A 14,488-nucleotide genomic window follows, 5' to 3' on the forward strand; every position below is an offset into this window, starting at 1 on the left:
TTTTTTACTTTCTATTATTGCAATTTTTAATCACTAACAAATGTGAATAAAAATATTTCAGTTAAGTTAACCGAAATGGGTGATGTATCATAGTTATAAAAAAGTTAACCTAATCATTATTGGAGGTACGGTTATTTTGCTCCAGATGGAACCAACCGCATTACTCTAAAGGAAGGCATTTATGGGAAGTGGAAATGATGAGATAAATTATAAACAATATGCCTTTGGGTTCTTGTTTCTATATCTCAAAACATAAATTAGATGTCATTTATTTATCAATGAACCATTAAACCATAAAAATTAATGAGGATTGAGAAGACTAAAAAAAATTAAGATTTTAAATTGTCTTTTTATCAGCTCAAAAAATCCACCTATTCTCCTTTTACTTTGTACTCAAATTTATCCCTAAATCCAATCAAACGAAATTTAAGCAAGCATAAAATATAGAGAGATTAAATTGACAAAATTAAAATGAGGTTGAAATTATAAGGACTAATATGTAATTTAACAAAAAAAAGAATGATGGTTGGAAGGAAGGGTCATTATCGGGGTTTGACTGGTCTTTTAAAACCAAACTCAGAAGCTGATGATTTTGTTATGCCCCCACTGCACTGCACGTGTCGTACACTCACTGTTTCAGGCGCCATTTCTACTCATTATTATGACAACATCCCCTCCAAATTTCCCTTTTTCTCCTTTTTTTCCCTTTCTCCACCAACCCATTTTTCATTTTCCTTCAAGTTTTTTTCTCTCTCTCTCTCTCTCTGTATATAGAGAAAAACTTGAAATATATATATCATATATATGTTTTAATTCTTTTGTATTTATTTTATTTTAACATTTTTAGTTGGTTTTGGCTCGGAAGGATATGTGCTGTCAGCTTTTATTCATTTTAATTATTGTACTTTCGAAATATCTATTTTAGTTCATATACTTTAAAAGAACGACCAATTTAATCTCTATTTGCAAAATTTTAACACAAATGGAAATCCGCAAACTTATGATTACATTTCAAGAATTTTGATGAGTGGAGTAGCATGCTATAAAAAAATAAGATAAAAATTGAATGGACTGAAATGATCACTTTTTAAGAGTGCAGGGACCCAAAAGAGGACGGATTTAAAATATTGGGACTAAAATGAACAAAAATTGAACCTAAGTAGGTCTAAATGGACATTTTAAAAGTATAATACTAAAATGAACACAAGGAGCAAAATAGTATTTAAATTTATTTTTTTTAATCATCCTTGAATGAATTTTATTGATATCAAGCTTGTGAGACATGATATATTTAATGAGATGACATAAATTAAGGGGAGAAATTATACTATCTAAGAAAGGAAATTTATAACAAGTTGTAGAAATTTCGATTTTTCTCTCTTAGGTAAACTAATTTATTTTCTAGTTTTCTTAATAAAAAATTTCTTTTCTAATTACAAAAGCTTCTTGTAATGGGTCAAATTAAAACTTTCTAACAATAGGGCTTAATTGTATTTAACATTTTTTATTTTTAGAATTACAATTCAATTAAGAGGCATATAAGAAAAACTTACAAACTCTTAAAAATTGCTATATTAATGTCCTTGTTCAGCAAAGCTAAATATTGGTTTTTTTTACCTATATTATTATTTAATCCATTCTTTCTGTTTTGTGTTTTCAAGAGACTCATCATCTCATCATATTCACAATATGAATCGAAATTAAGGAAGCAATATGGGTTGAACCACTTCAACTGGGATATTCAACCAAATTAGACTTGAAACGATCCAACCTAGTTGAAATAACCCAATGAGACTTCCTCTATACATAAGAAGAGAGACTAGAATACGAGGTAGCTCTGATAAATTTACTTTTACTACTCTTAATGAAACTATCTGGTAACTTAAACATACAAGTGTATTGGGCTTAACACCACATCGGTATTACATATTTTTTGTATATGGAACATGTTCATTGAAACTTTCATTGTTGGAACACGAATCCAAATTCCTACATCAACATAAGATTTGGTGTGAACGGACTGTATGTATAATTCAAATTAATTATTCCTCGAGCTCATGAGCTTTTATAATTAAGAAATGGGTCAATCGTAAAAACAAATTAAAAGAAAACAATAGTTTATTAAACCTATTTTCGTATAATTTTTTTTTTTCAGAAATGGAAAATTGTTATTTGAAAACAGATGTAACAAGCAATTTTTGGAGAGTTTCAAAAAATTAGAGTTTAGCACTTTTTATTAATTGTTTAAACGTCCTTGGGAACCTTTTTTTAAATAATAATAATAATATAATGAAAGCACTTCTCATATCCCAAAAAATTAATTGCATTTTTCAAAAATAAAAGAATCATAAAATGCATCTGAAAATATCTCTTTTTTAGAGCTTATCATACTCTTATTTGATTTGACGATTTTTTCTAGGGAATAAATTTAGGACATTAATATCCCAAGGGAGATATTTTGTGTTTTGTTTGGTAGTTATTTTATTTTTTAAAATTTATGTTTTTAATTAGACTAATTTTTCACTTTATTTTTAAAGAAAAAAAATTGAATTCTATTCAAATTTTGAAAAAAAAAATTGAATCAATGATCCAGAAGCAACTACATAAGCGACAAAATAAAAATATAGCATAACAAATTTAAAATTTTACATAAATAGCATTCTTTAATTTGAATTCAAAGTGTTTCAAAAAAAAATTCAATCTAGGAAATAAATTCAAATTTGTGATATTAAAAGAGTAAAATAGATAAATGAGTTTATATATATATATATATATATATTAATAAAACAGAAAATAGTTTAAATTATATATATATAAAAAGTTCATAGATGTTGTTGGTCAAAATACTTCTTACCTTTCTAATGTAGTTGGTAATACCGTTGGTTCCCTCGTGTTGAACAAACAAAAAAATCTAAATACTCAAATTAGAATAACATAACCCATTTACATCAAATGCGTGAAGTCTAGTTCAAAAGTAATTTATATAAATCATAGAAGTAGCAAACTTTAGAGATCGAAATTATATCAAACATACGCTCGAGTTCGAGTTTGTCAAATACATGTTTTGATTTCATTAAATGGCTAAAACAAATAAGAGAAAGGACATAAATTTTGGGTCCTATGTAGCCATAACGATGATTTCCTATGGTATAGAGGCAGAGGGGTCATTGCAAAAAGATTGAAAGAACCAACCAAAAAAAAAGGGGTACAAAAAAGAAAGCTAAGGCTCTCGAAAGCCGCCATTTATGGATTCAAAGAAGCCATTATCCAAAGGGCCAAAGGAGAAATGAAGAGGAAGGAGGAAGGAGGAAAATTCACAACAACGAAAAACCATGTCATATGCTATGTTTCAACAAGCAAAGACAACTTCATGTGGACTACAATAAACTTCCATCACGCCCCATCATTAAAAACGCCATCATATTTATAACACGGGTTAATAGTAAAAAGCTCAAGCAAAGAAGAAATGAGAGGCAACAACGCCCAAGTTTATTCTTATTGAACTTATCTAATTCCTCAAGTACTTGAACGCCCTTTAATTGTGGCGATAATACCACCCCGGTCCCAAAGTGTCATTTATCATAATATTTCTCCGAAAGAAAGTTGAGGTTAAAAAATATAAAAGAAAAAATTGCTATCTTTGCGAGTAGAAAGGTAGAGAAAATAACAATCCTCTAAAAGAGAAAAAAAAAGAAATGTTTTTTCATGACAAAGAGTTAAGTTACTTATAGTCGAGATAAAGAGAGGAAACTTTGGTTAAATAGCGAAATAAATTACTCGTTTGCATTATATTTAGATGTCACAATCAACAAAACATATAATTCAAAATCAGTGTTTTCAATCGTATCTTTGTGTTGCTTTTTCAATGATTTGGGTTAATCAAAACCAAAGTCCTTTAAAAGAAGAGTATTTAATTGAACACAATCCAAATTCTATGCAGATATTCCACATCTTGAAAGCTCAATAAAATGACCTTGTAAATAAATGACAATGATAAAAGGACAAGACCCAATAAAGGACTTTTGGAAAAAGGTTGAAACTTACTTGATATGTAATTTGTTTTTTATTCAATAAATAATAATATTAAATTTGTTATTTTTTCCCTACCAATTGAGTGTTTAAATTAGAATCACAAGAATATCAATAATTTTTTATGGAATGAAAAGAGGCTTCAACTTTTTTCCAAAATATCTCTCAGTTTCTTTATTTGAAAATAATTTAGTTACTGTTCTGGTATAACCGTCGATTGAAAACAGGGGCGGATCTATCGATCGAGGTCCTCCTCAGCTTTGAAATGTTTGAATTATATACAAACTAATGTCCACCCACCCACCTAAGATGTCAGCGTTCTGTTGATTAGAATTACAATATTCGAGACCAAATTTGTAAAAAATATTTATAAAAATGACATTATCAACCTCAAAATCATACTTTTATGAATTCTAAAAATTATTTACTTATAAATTAATTGAAACCTCCTCAACAAAATTTCTGAATCCGCCGCTTATTGAAAAAGTACCTTTAAAAATTAATATTTTTAAATTCCACATTATTATTCTTTAAAATTCACTCACTAAGCAGGGAAATCATCGAATTTTTTTAATATATAATTTAAACTTTTTTAAAAAAGTAAAATTGTTATAAATTTCAAGGAACAACACGCATATTTAAAATTATTGAAGGGAGACCCAAATAGCAATTCTAGAAAGTAGATTAAAAAAGATAAGCTAGGTAGAGGGTAGGCTTTGGTTTAGGCTTTATAATTTCAATAATAATTTAGAGAGAGAGAAAGAAGAAAATATAATTAATTTCGAGAGTTTTTACTCAGCTCACGAAGATTCAGGATTTTCCTTTTTCTCTATACCAGTTGCAAACATAGCAAAAATATTTAGTAAAATAGTAATTATATTTGGTTTTTTTTCTTTCAAATATAACACTTTTGAAAAAATGAGATCTAATTTTAAAATGACGATTTTACCAAAATGATATACATCTGTAATATACCTGTAATATATTTAACTACTAATATATGTATGTGATATACTATTGATATGAGTGTCTAATAAACTTGTAATATGTACGTGACATACTACTGATATGAATGTTTGTTCAATATGTATGTGATATACATATGATATAGTACCGATATGAGTCTCTAATATACTATTGATATGAGTATCTGTTATACTACTGATATAAGTGATTTTATTTTATTTTTGTTTATTTTCTAATTTCTTTTTAAGAAAATAAGTCTTTGACAATATTTCAACGTCTATCAGTAACGGTTTGAATAATAAGACCAGAGTGTGATATGATGTTTAGAACAATGAAAAAACGTTTGTATGTTAACAAAAGAATCGAACATTAAATGTGGCCTTCAATAATTGGGTTTGAACAACAAAAGCTAAGGAAGATGGTAGGATCAAAGCACAAAACTTTACCAATTCAATCCAAAAATGGGGCCATTTTTGAGTCGGCAAAAAAAAAGTGCCCTTAAAGTTTCAAAATGGAGAGAAGAAAAATGTAATAAAGTTGAGACTTTGGAGCCTAGAGAGTAGGGCATACGACCCTTTTGCACATGGGACATACCATCTTTTTCCTCAAGTATGCCCCTTTCTTTTAGGTCATGTCAAGTTGAACAAAAAAATACGATATTATTCATCTCTAATTAGTCTTATAGGTAAGAAAAAATATGAGATTAGTTCACTCAAACTATTTTTATAGGTCGTTGAATGAAAGATCGCATATGAGTATGACTAACTAGCTTCTTTTATGATATCTTGTGAAAATTCTCGTCATGGAGTCTAATCGTTTAATTTCTGTTTACTATATATAAAAATATACTTTCTAATGTGAATTATTTAAATAAAGATATATTAACTAATATATATAATGTCTTGGATTTTGGCAAAATATTGGAATTGAAGTTGTCCCACATTTGAATAATACAAGGATATATGGTCTCCATGTGTTACAAGTTGTCTCACATCACAAAATTACAAGGAGAAAGTGTGTTTCAACTACTATAAAATGAGTTTATGGGTTTGGGTTTTAATCATCCCAATTGAAATATTTAAGCCTGATATAACATGTTTTGTGTAATTGGGGTTGGGGAGAGAAATTTGTGTGTAATAATTTTTAACATACTGGATTTTTCTTGTGGGCCGTGGTTTTTTCTCCGGTTTGGAGTTTTTCCACATTAATTCTTGTGTTTCTTAATTTTATTGCTTTCTTTAAATTTCTCAGTTATTTTCTGTTTATTCGTGTGGTAGAAGTGGAGGATTTCAAGGGGTAAATTCAACGGATTCTTCCCATTTTCTATTAGCATTTCAAATTAACATACGAAAAATGATTTCTAAGATAGTAACTTTATTGACTAGGTTCTTGCAACGCTAGAGAGGACTTTGGAGGAAAAGAGAAAAAAATAAGTTATTTCTGCAATGAATTTAATATTATATCTTTAAGTTTTTCTTTTTTAATACGATTTTGTAATGGGTGAGATTCAAGCTCCAATTAAAGTTAGTGATACATGTCTCAACCAATTAGGTTAGGTTGAGGTTAGTGTTATTTTGTGAATTAAATCATGTATTTTTATTATAAAAAAAACAATTAATTTAAATATCAATTTTAATCACATTGTTTAATGGAACCAATCCCAGTGAAAGTTGGAGCACGACAGCAAACATAGAAGGCCCAATTTCATATGAAAGCCCAATGGACCAGCTTTATGGCCCGCCTGTGTAGTCCAAAAAGAATTTAGTTTACATTTTTGAACCGGGAAGTATAACAAATAATGAAAGGTATATCAAAACTCAAATTTTACATTTTATTATTATTTTTAAATATTTATTAGGAATTGAATTTAGATTTTTGAACCGGGAAGTATAACAAATAATGAAAAATACATCAAAACCAAAATTTATATTCTATTATTTTTATGAAAAATATTTATTAGTAATTTCATTTCAAAATCATTTTTTCTAGTAAACAAACGTGGGAAGAGGAATTGAACCTGCCTTAACCATTGAATTAAACTTGTATTAGACTTACTGTTAGGAGGTAAAGTAAATCAACATCAACGAGTCTAGACTTGCATTTTATTCTCCTATTTGACAATAATGTTCACGTCCACAATTTAGTTAAAAATAACATAATTACCATTGATAACAGTTCATTAATCAAAATTTAAACGTAAGTGTCACGGTTGGTCGTTATTAATAACTAAATTACTTAATTTAGATACACATTTTTCCTTCGTATAGAATTTAATGTTGATATTTTACTTATTTATTTTTGCTTAAACGTGTGAGATAGAATACATGTAAAATTATCAAGAAAGTAGAAAAAATTGGAAAAAAAAAGAAAAACTTTGAAAAAGGAAAAGAGATTGCCCAAAAAGTTTGAGAAAAGAAAAAACTACTAAAAAAAGGAAGAGAATAACCTATAAAGTGACCCAAGAAAAGAGAAAAAAAGAAGAAAAAAAAATTCATCATCAACAAAGGAACCCACAAGGAAGGTTGAAAAATAAAATTCTTTTGAAACCTTAAAGAAAGAAAATGAAAATAGCACCTAAAACTCAAAAAGGCTATAACAAAATAAAAGGAGTAGAATGAATAAAATCTAAATATACCATTTTTTTAAGTATACATCATACTTAATTTAATAATTCTTTTATTATTATTAATGTTACAATTTTATTCATTTTAAGTAGTTTTGTTTTTTCTTAAAAAAAACATCTTATATTAATTGAAATGTTGTCCTTTCTTGTATATCTTATTAAGTTTCCAACTTTTAATTAATGGGAGATAATATCAGCATCTTTAATATATATATATATATATATAATTAAAAAATAAATAAAAATCAAAGTCAAATTATAAGAATTAGCATCCAATAAACTAACATTAAGTGTGAATTTGTAGCAACCTTAATCATTTGTGAAAGCAACAAAGAGACAAGACAACTCATGTGAAACTATATAATTTTGGATTACTTTTTTAACACTTTATAATATGTGGGTGCAAACAGAGAAATGGGAATTTGTTGGAATTTCATAAACTAAACAAATTGATGTCTCCACAATTTAGATTGAGAATGACAGCCCACAACAATATTCCAATGTTTCTAAACATTGCCCAACCATGTGGTTTATGAGAAAATCACATGTTATCTAAACTTCTATATCCCATCATAAAGGCATCATGGTAGTTTATTAATCCACAAATTAACTATAAGTTTATGTATTTTTTACTCATCAATGGCATGGGATAAATGAATATAAATTTATTTGAAATTGTATATGTTAAATATGATTGTGACTCGAATTATTTATGGTTCTAACTTCTGAAAGAAAAAAATTTAGGGTAGATTTAAATCCGTCAAATTTATAGAAGACAAGACTTCTCATGAAAGTAGAGTAAAGAAATTCATAATTTTTGCATTAAAACTTTCAAATTCATCCAATTAGACCAAAAGAAAATTATAACACAGAAAAGATATGTCTTTCGCAATAATATTATTTAATTGTGAGTATCATTTTCAACCATCCAATGTAAAAGATATGTATAAATGAATTTGGTTTTCTATCTTAAATCATTTTATTGAAAAAATATTTTTCTTTGTATAACATGTAGGGATAGGGATCAAACTCACAACTTTTTGGTTGAAGATATATGCCAATTACATTGATTTGTGTCAAAGTTAAAAACACAACAACACCAATAATAATAATATATTTTCTTAATACTTGAGGATATATTGTTCACTATCGTTAAAGATACATATCCATATAATTGAGATGATCAATTGTTGCCATTTTTGATCATTTTATGAAAGGAAAAACAAAAGATATAAAATATTGTAGCAACGCCAACAAATTTGTTGTGTATATTGAAAAAGGAAATAAAAGGTAAATTTTAACCAATTGTTTTTTTTTTTTGAAAGTATTAGAAAGATGGTTGATGAAAGGTGAATATCATACATTGATCAATGAAGTTGCAAACCTACCAAACATCCATGTATGCTTTCTACCAACTTAATTCTTTTCATATTTATCCATTCAAAGTATAAAATATCACATATACAATCAAACTCATATGGGAGATACTACCATTATCAAAGTGATATTAAAAAAAATAAATAAAATAGAGACTTATACAAATAACATAAAATGAATATATATTTTCAAATATGGTAAAAATTTTAACTTTGCAAAAATAGCATAATTTAAAATCAAGCTTGTATTTAAAGAAAAAAATTACACTTATGCTATATTTGAAAAAAAAAAGGTTGAATTAATTTTAAGAATGTAACCTTTTTTTTTTTTGAAGAAATAAAATAATATATTAAATTTATGCTATTTTGTGAAATTTCTTAATAAAATATCCTATTAACGTGCAAAAAATCATTATGATATTCTTATAACTTATGTCCTATTTTCTACTTAAAAAATACAACATGTTTAAATGGGATATTATGCCTAAAAACAATAGTTATTTAATAATTACATAGAGATAGTTAAACTAAAATACATTTAAGGAAAACAGAAGAAAAAAGAATTATTCAAGCCTATATATATGCTTTTATTCTACTACACAATCTTTTTTTTTAACTGAAAAACAATTTTTTTTAAATCTTTAAAAACGAAAAGCATTTTAAAGAAGTTCCAAAATTACTATAATTAATGAAGGGTTAAAAAACAATTTTGGTCCCGGTTAAAGTAACGATTTACTCCTTGAACTTTAATTTGTAACAATTTAATCCATGTACTTTGAAATTTGTAACAGAGTCCCCAAACTTTAATAGATAACAATTTAGCCATTGTATTTTAAAGTTTGTAACAATTTAGTCCTTATCGTGAATTTTTTTTTTTTTTGTTAAGTTTCATATATATATCGATTGATAAACCAATGAGTGACCAAATATGTTTATAAATTAGAAATATTAAATTGTTATATGATAAAACTTGACAATTTTAGTAAGATTTTTCACGATGATGACTAAATTGTTACAAAATTTAAACTACAAAAACTAAATCGTTACAAACTAAAGTTTAGAGACTAAATCATTACTTTAATGAAAGTATAGGGACTAAATCGTTACAACTAAAATTTAGAAACTAAATCGTTACTTTAGTCAAATTACAAGCACCAAATGTATTTTTAACCTTAATGAATTTATTTTGTAAGAATATAATAAAATAAAAATCTTTTTTCCCAAAATGTGGGATTGAAAACTATAGAATATCCTATACATTAGAAACATTAAAACGACAAAAGACAATATCATGTCGAAAAGACAGTATTGAAGAGGAAAAAAAAACATTACAAATGATAAAATCAAAATCATATTGTTTTTTTAATTAATATTATATTTTTTGTGGGGTTTTATAATGATCTGAATAATTACAAGTTATAATGTTGTCATAATTGATTAAGATCTTTTAGAATGATATGAAATCTAAAATCATACTTAAAAATTACTTATTTTTCCACTCACATGCTTAAAGCTTCCTTGGCTCTGTAAATTTGACAAGTATTTTAACAATATGTTTTTTCTCAAAGAATAATTCTTGAAAAACATGTTTTGTTTTTATAATCTATTTTCTTGTAATTTATATGATGATTATTCATTTTGTCGAGAAAAAAAATGAAACTTTTACCTGATTTCGGTTTTAGAGTATGAGCTTATTAAGAAAGCAAATTCATATACTACAATATCAAAAAGTAACTTCTAAATTTTTAAGTACTATTTTAGGTACTAGTATTAGAAGAAAAAAATATTAGTAACATAAATAAAAAAGAAATAATCAAAATACAAAATAATTAATTTTAAAAATTATAGATCTCATTAATAAAAGAGAGATAGTGGTAAAAGTAGTAAAGTAACTCTGATAAGGTCATGTTTACTTATTTGGAATATGAATGAATCGGAATGAAAATCAATAGGAATTGGAATGTTATTCTTTTGATGTTGTTTACCAAAAATTTTCTGTAGTCGGAATCGAAATAAGATACATAAGTATAACTCTTTTATTCTTTCTAACTAATTACAAATAATTATTGTGTTAATTTTTTTAATTAAAATAGTAATAAATTTTAGTTTACTTCATTACTATATCAACAAGTATTTTTTTATTAAAACAATTTATTTACTATTAATAAATAATAAATAATTAAAATAAAATTACAACTACTAAATACTTTTTTTATTAGAACGACCATCATTTAATATAAAATATTATTAAATTTTATTATAATAATATTTAAATTATATTTTTAAAAACTATTGATATTAATTAATAATAACAAATAAAATTAAAAAACTAAAAAATTAAAAATATATTTATAATATTCTATTATATAATCACATCAAGTAACTAAAAATATATAAATTTTTATTAGAATAAAAATTAATAGTTGTATAAATGAAAAAATAAATAATAAAATATAAAACAACTAATTAAAAAAGTTACGAGACTCATAAATACATGAGAGACAAAGGGTGGGGGAGCAATGAGATTGTTCATTTTTAGGGGATGTAATTACCAAATTTGAGATGGGATCCCACCATTTGATTTCATTCTTACAATTTGGTAAACACGAATGGAGAAATTCATTCTCTTTCTTTGATTGTCGTTCCATTGAAGTAAACACTACCTAAATGTGTGGGTCCATGAAATAAAGAATGAGAATTAGACTGATGAGGATGTAGGAAAAGAATGAGATTGTCCATTTTTTTGGAATGAGATTACCAAGTTTGAAATGAGTTCCGCTCTTTGATTCTATTCCTGCAATTGGTAAACACATTAAAGAGATTCACAGTTCTTTCTAAGTAAGCTTATAGACTTCTCATTCTATTTTAGTTTTTAAATCTCCATGATATTATATTTTTAATTTTTACCCAAGTTGCTTCCAACACTTTATCCAGGTAGGAATCCGATTTTTTCGATCTCTCACTCTTACTTGTTGTACTAAGAAAAAGACATGATTTTTTTACATTATTTATGAAATTTCAAAAAAAAGAAAGGACTTTTTATCTGAAGCATAATTAAAGACTAAAATAAAACGTTTAAGAGATTTAGAGACTAAAACAATAATAAAGGACATAAAAATAGCCAAAATAAAATATGAATATCCCAATATATTTATTTATTTTGATTCTCTTAATCATTACATTATTCGTAAACATAAGTATAATTCAGCGGTTAAGACATCTATTTATTTTATTGAGATTGAAATTCTTGATTTTGATCTCGAGAAATGATAGTTGAAAATTGGGTGAATACATTGGAAAAGGCATTTATGGAGATTGAAAAAAATGGGTGAGTTTATTATAGGTTAGGATGACCCTAAAGCATTAAATGGAGAAAGGGAGTTGGGTTTTATGAAGTTATCGTGTTTGAATTTTTTGGGTTGTATTAATTTAACACAATGTTTTGGTCAAAGTTATTGCCATCAAGCCTCTTAATTGATGCCTTTAGGTTTCCACACATTAAATATTGCCCTTTTCAAACACACAATTATTATATCCTTAGTACTTCATTGCCCTTTATACATAACTTTATCTCACCATTGCCTAACTTCTCTCTCTCTCTACACTTCATGCTCATTAACTATTTCTCTTTTTTAAAAAAATGAATTTTTTTTATAGAATTCTAGGATATATAATCTCTCACCAAAAAGTTATTTTAGGTGGTTAAAATAATTTCTTTTTTTTTAAGATCGACGAGATGAGAGTGGAGATTCGAAATTTGGTCATATATTACATATACTCAAATTGGATGTACCTCTCATTTCGTTTATCATTGATTAAAAGAATAAATATGTTATCCACAAAGAACAAATTAATAAAATTCTATTATGCTGTTATAAATGACTTATTTGGAGTTATATTATTATTGTTTTTATATGGTATACCTAACTAGATTTTATAGATTGGACATAACTTTCTTAAGGATACCACCAACGTATCTTTTAGGGGTGTAAAGAACTTAAATAACCGACCCAAAAACCGGCCCGAATCGGGGATAATGGTGGGTTCAAGTTGGGTTTAATTGAACGAACCGAGGGTTTTGAATCGTACCTCACGGTAAGGCAGCAATCAAGGAAACGTAGAGGTATGATAGGGCGACATAACCACAGTGGCTGTAGGCGACGAAACCCAACAACCGCTCGTGGGTTCCAGCGACGGTAGCGATGACAACCCTAGCAAACCGTTTTACAAATTCGACGACGACCAACAAATGACTCAAGCTTTCCTGAAAAAGGGAAAAAAATGAGAATCTTTTACTAGTTTTGAGTCTCTTAGATACTTTTGACAATTAAAACATTAGAATACAAATAATATATATCAAAAAAGTACACCGACATGATCGAATTCGAGTCAAACCAGATTCGAGTCAAACCAGAATATCTTTGAGTTGGTTCGATTTTTCTATTTGACCCAAAAACCAACCCACCCCTCATTTTTCTTGCATTAAATATCATAGATATTGTAGTGAATTAAATGTACTTAGATTATTTATATATTTTTGTTTTAGTATAACATGTAGGGGTGGAGATTTGAACTCACAAACTTCTAGGTTGGACATATGTATCAATTACCGTTGAGTTATACTCGCTTAGTTACGTTATAATAATTGGCTTGAGAGGCTAAAAATATATAGATGTTTTAGGAGACTTATCATTAGTTAATTCCCATAATTTTCTTAATATCTTAATCTCATAAAAATTGTTGAACAATATTTAAAAACACGCGTTTCAATTGGATAACTTATCTTTTTTTTTTTTCTGCTAAACCGAGCATAGCTCAAATGGTTAAGGCATCTATCTCTGACCAAAATGTCATGAGTTAAAATCCGAACAAGAGGCGTGTCAGGTTTGAGGGAGGACAACAGGAAGTGGGGGTCGTGGATTGCATGGAGTGTACGACTAAGGGAGGACGAGACTTGCGTGCCTCGGCAGCACGACCATCGTGATCTAGGAATGCCCTCGCATGACTGTTAGACTGTTGTACCACAACGAGCTCCCACTATGCCATGTACTAAACGTCATTTATGGTTGGCCACAAACACCTATAAAAAGAGAGAACCACCACCAAACGGTTAGTTAAAAAACTGTCACTAATTTTCTAAGGTACTCTCTCTACTACATTTTTCTATGTGATTACTAACTTGAGTGTCAAAGTTTATTAGGTGGGACACTGTACCGGTGTCGAGAATCGCCATTGCAGACCCATTTTTCCGCCGACAACCTGTTCTGAATGACACGTGAACCTCTCAGAAACTTACCATCAACGGAAAATATATAGAAAACGGTGCGGATGTAAAATATGGTAAAAAAGAGTTAAGAAGGGAATAGAAGTAGAAAAAGGGGGAATGGGAAAGAAGAAAGGTTTGAAAGTGGTAAATTCAAAAAGGAAAAAAAGAGCATGCTTTTGGGTTATAAACAAAGCAGTTTCTCGGAACACAAAGACTATCAAGAGAATT

This window comes from Momordica charantia (assembly GCF_013281855.1).
Source record: "Momordica charantia cultivar OHB3-1 chromosome 6 unlocalized genomic scaffold, Mcharantia_2.0 BLBB01000006.1, whole genome shotgun sequence".
Lineage (NCBI taxonomy): Eukaryota > Viridiplantae > Streptophyta > Magnoliopsida > Cucurbitales > Cucurbitaceae > Momordica > Momordica charantia.